Below are 5314 nucleotides of genomic sequence, written 5' to 3'. Positions count from 1 at the left end.
CTCAATCTCTGTATCCCTGAACCCTGTTGTTCCATGGTTGTGTTTATATCATTATTTACCTTTGTCCTCTTTAGCCCATGTAAACCTGCCTAACTGCTCTCCCATCCACTTTGTTCTTTGTTTCCCCTTCCCCTTCTAGTGTATGCCCCACCCCCCAGCACCCAAACTATCCTGTGTCTATTCCCTACCCAAAATGACATATATTAATAAAAGAAATGAGGTTCTATTGCTAAAAGACTTGGAACAAGAGCTGATAAACAATGAAAGCTCAGTAAAGTTAGCTGCTAGAGTTATGAACTCACACACACATACCCACACACAGCACGCTAACATTTAAGGGCCTCTCTTTGTTTGCCTTTGTAAAGCCTTCTACAGTCCATTTCCATATGGCTGCTCCTACCAGGTCTGCCTCTGCCAGGCTTTCTTGGATGGTGTAGTAGGTCTGTGTCCCCAACCTCCGGGAGCTGAGTGTGGGCTGCTAAGAACTCAAAGCTGTCCAGTTCCCTGGAGAGTTGTCTTCAGTTCAGTAAGCATTGTCTCACCCAGGTGCAACCCTCACCTTCCCCAAACCCAGAACGAATAACTAAGCAGCCATTTTGTATCCTTTGGGACCCTAACAAGCACAGGGTACAAAAATCTGGTTGTTCCATCCCAAGGTGACATTAACTCAATGCTTCAATGCTTACTTCAGAGCATCCTGAGTCTCTCCACGGAATCAGGCTGAAACTACATCTAGGTGAGATGACATTCTGGTGCCTTCCCCTCCCTGCCTCACTCCCCTTGTCTTAAGAGCTCTCCTACAATAAATCACAGACACTGAATCCCTGCCTCAGGCTCTGCTTCTTGGGAACCTGGCCCATAACCAACAGTCTGCTTGGTTCTTGTAGGCTCCCCCTTAGACTTTCAAGATTTGGTCCTATGATATGGGTGGAGCCCAAGGGGACAGCTCTTTTTCCCAACTCAGGTCCCCAGGCCTGGGGAATCAAATTCCACCTGTAACAGAGAAAAGATTAGATAAATATTCAAACCAGGAAGCCCAACACATCTCCTCTGAGTTCTCCTGGCTGGTGTTTGTGCCTTGACTGTGATCCACCCTGCCCTGTGAAGATGCTGCTCTACACTCAAGCACTCTGCCTTCCCATTAGTCCACGAGCTGCCAGGGTGTTCACAAAACACTTCTTCAGGGCCTGTGTTTACTTGGAATGAAAAATAGTTACAGTCGTGGTCACCAAATAAAGCAAATATCAAATTGCCAAAGTGAAGGGTTCCCCAGGGAGCCGTGAGGAGCTGGGCCTGGTAAGATGGGAGAAGCCCAAAGGGCAGTTGTTACTGTTTGTTTACCAGGTTTCCACACATGCTGACCACTGCGACACGGACTACGTGGACGGTCTTACTTAATTCCAGAACCCTTCCTCAGCACCTATTATTTATTCTTTCTCTGTTACTGACAGGGCTATTAAAGCACAGAAAAACAAAGTAGCTAGGCTGAAGGCAGAGGCAGAGTAAGATTTGGAACCCCTGTCTGACTAATTCTATGCCCCATTCTCCCTCCAATATCACTTGGTATTATATCATATCCTTAAGAGTTTGGCATTGCTCTTCTAGGAATCTAGAAGTTTCTGGGTGGTATAAGTAGTTACCACACTATGTTGTTACCTGAAAGGTTGGAGGTTTGAACCTGCCCAGAGAAACTTTGGAAGAAAGGCCTCGAGATCTACTTCTGGAAAATCAACGAGTGAAAACCCTACACAGCACAGTTCTACCCTGACACACGTGAGGCCACCATGAATGAGACTCACTTGATGGCTGCTGGTTACTGTCCAATGGCTTGGGTGAGAAAGGACAGAATGAAAGTGGTGCTGAAGGCAGACTGGGCAACTTGATGGAGAGACTGTTGAAGCAAATCATGTTTTTTTTGGCCAGGACAGAGTGGGAGTGTGCCCCACTCTTCTTCATGGGCAGTTCAGCAAACAGGAGATGACAGACTGGATACCGGACTCACTCAGACCTTCTGCCTCCCAAGCTTTGCCACCTTTTCTGGGCTCTTTTTCTCATCAAAGGGGGAAGGGGTGGCTGCACTGAGGACTCTGAAAGTCCCGATTCTAAGTCAGTGAAAGGTCCAACGGTTCCCATCCTTCTTGGCGTCCTGGGCTGAGGATCACAGAACCAAGGCGACAGAAAACCTGACTTTCCCAGCCCTGAAAAGAGTTAAGCGGCTATTCTCTAGTCTCCCCTCAGCCAGAAGCATTTACAAGAGCTGGAAGAGGAAGACTTTGGCAAGTTTCTCCACAAAGGACCACTTCTATTCCCCAGGCATGGTGACAAATACTGCTGCTCTCTCTGGCTGGAAGGCCTGGGGGTGCTGACAAGATTCCCAGGCCTGAGCTTTCAGTAAAATTGCAAGCAATGAAAAAAGAAAAGAAAACCACGTGCAGGGGTTTTGGCTACAGTTCCTGACTTGGTGCCAGATGGCCTCTGGGTGCAAAATTGCATCACTATTGACTATCTGAGTAATTTCTTTGTTTGACTGTCTTGGAAGAATAGTTACCGTGGCAACAAATTGTTATCAGTTCCCTAACAATTTGTGCTGAAGAGCAGTACCCTTTATGCTGCAAACCAGGGCCCTGAAAGCTGGAACTGGCAGCCTCACCCTCCCGGTCTCTGAGTGGCTCAGGCAGCATTTAGCAATGGAACTGGACTTGACAACCATCCCTGCCTGTTAAACAGCGGGAGCCAGGAAACTTCCCGCGCCACCCCCCACCCCTAACTGAAGCAGAAGTGTTATGGATTGAATTGGTGGTGGTGGTGTGCTGTGGAGACAGTTCCGGCCCATAGCAACCTTGCATAGGGTTTTCAAGGCTGTCAAAATCTTTACAGAAGCAGAAAGTCTCATCTTTCTCCTATGAAATGGCTGGTAGTTTTGAACTGCTGACCTTGAGGTTAGCAGCACGACTTGTAACCAGTATGCTACCAGAGCTCTTTCATGCGTTGACTAATGTCCCCCCAAAGTTCATGTCTTGGTGTGGTGCTGTAGGATAAAGCACTTAGCTGCTGGTCATTTGAACCATGAAATTGGCAGTCCAAACAAATTTAGCAGCTGCTCCTCAGAAACCGTATATAGATAGGGTCACTAAGAGTTGGAACTGAATAGACAGCATCCACAACAAAACCAAAGTTAAGTTGAATTCGTTACTCTTGGTGGATACTACCTTGTTTAGAACTCGGGCTTTTGAAGATGTTTAGTTAACATGAGATAGTACCTGAGTACTTCCTGTTGTTAAAGTTCCAACTCAAGGCCACCTCATGCACAATCCCCCCCAAAATGCTGCCCAGTCCGGTGCTAGTCCAGGACTGGTTTCAGATTGGGCTGTTGTCATCCATAGGGGTTTCACTGGCTGGTTTTCAGAAGTAGATCACCAGGCCTTTCTTCCTAGTCTGTTTTAGTCTGGAAGTTCCACTGAAACGTGTTCACAACATCATAGTAGCACTCAGGCTTCCATTGACACATGGGTGGTGGCGGCACAAGCGGTGTACTGGCTAGGACATGATCTCAGGTCTCTGGCATGGAAGGTGAGAACTCTACAACTGAACCAGCACTGCCTGAGTACAGGGCCCCACATGCCGTTCATTGCTCTCTGTGCTTCAGATGAAGAATAGAAAGCGCTTGAACGCCTAGGAAATGCACAACAAAATAGTCACTAGAGAAAAGAGCAGTGTGGTTTCCAGTAGCTTCATGGAGCAGCAGAGTGGGAAGGGCTCTGAAGGTGAGGAAATGGAATTCAGAAAGACCATACCACTCAGCTGATAAGCAGATGCAGTGGGGATGTAGTCTAAATTCGTATCTTACTCTCTCTGTGTTGTTGTTACTGTTAAGTCTTGTCGCGTCAGTTCTGAATCACAGTGACCCATATAGGCTTTCTAAGGAGCAGCTCTGGTAGTGTGTTGTTTTTGTTGTTACATGCCGTGGAGTCGGTTTTAACTCTTAGCGACCCTGTACAGGGTTTCCGAGGCTGTAAATCTTTACGGGAGCAGAAAACTTCATCTTTCTCTCGCAGAACAGCTGGTAGTTCCAACTGCTGACCTTGCGGTTCACAGCCTGATTCGTAACCACTACGCTACCAGAGCTCCAGATCTCACAAATAATCCACCTCCTACAGGGGGACTGTGGCACTGTGGATCAGCTCTGGACTGTGAACCACAGGTTGGCATTTCAAATCCACCAGCTGCTCCTTGGTGGTAGTGGTGTGCCGTGGAGTCGGTTCCAACTCTTAGAGACCCTGTACAGGGTTTCCGAGGCTGTAAATCTTTATGGGAGCAGAAAGCCTCATCTTTCTCCTGCATAACGGCTGGTAGATTCGAACTGCTGACCTTGAGGTTAGCAGCCTAATTCATAGCCACTACACTACCAAGGAGGAGCCCATAATGGAAGAAGCCAGCCCGGCAAACTGCTAAAGGAAGAGGGAACAGCATCTGCAAAACTGCAGTATAGGAAAGGATCATTTGGGTATTGGATGGGGAGTGAGATTTTAACCATTTAACAGAGGAAGCAGCAGCCAAATCCAGAGATCATGGGCTGGCAGAAGATAGAGGAGGAAATTCTCCTTTGTGAGACTAAGTAATTAGAATTCAGAAATTGTCACCACTGAAAAGTTCCCTCCATATTTTCTTTATGAAAAGGCCAGCCACAGGGTCAGTGTAGCATAGTGGCCAAGGTCATGACCCTGGAGTTCAGCCACTGGATGGGCATCTGACCTGAACAGGTGCTACCTGAGCAATCTTTCTCTAAAGGTTTCTGTATTGTCTCTAAACCTCAGTCTCTCCATTTGTCAAATAAGGGTCATAATAATCCCACCTCATTTATATAAAATTGAAGTCATCTATATAAAGATTATAATAGTTTAATAAGTATTAACGATTATAATAATGATTTCCTTGAGGGAACATCTCTGATAGATAGAAGGAACATCTCTTTTTGCAAGGAACTGGTTGTTCTACAATTTATTAAAACTGGTTTGGTATTCCTGGGTCAAACACTTTTTTTTTTTTAATTCATGAGTAGTCTCTAAACCCTTGAAATAGCTTGAGTATAGAAAATGAACTTTTTCTTCTATTGCAACTTAGTTTGCCTTTATTCGCTTAGAAAGAACCCATCATTTGGAGCTGGGAGGAGGTCAGTTAGTAGTGGTCAAGAGAGAGGCAGGAGGCTGTTGGCCTGCCTGTGCTATTCACAGCACCAGGACTGAGAAGTGACATCAGGCCAGCACGAGTGGTGGGGCTTTAAATCTTCACATTTAAATGGGAAAGAGAAAAAAGA

Source organism: Chrysochloris asiatica, unplaced genomic scaffold (genome assembly GCF_000296735.1).
Source record: "Chrysochloris asiatica unplaced genomic scaffold, ChrAsi1.0 scaffold00006, whole genome shotgun sequence".
NCBI lineage: Eukaryota > Metazoa > Chordata > Mammalia > Afrosoricida > Chrysochloridae > Chrysochloris > Chrysochloris asiatica.
This window is presented reverse-complemented; position numbering follows the sequence as displayed.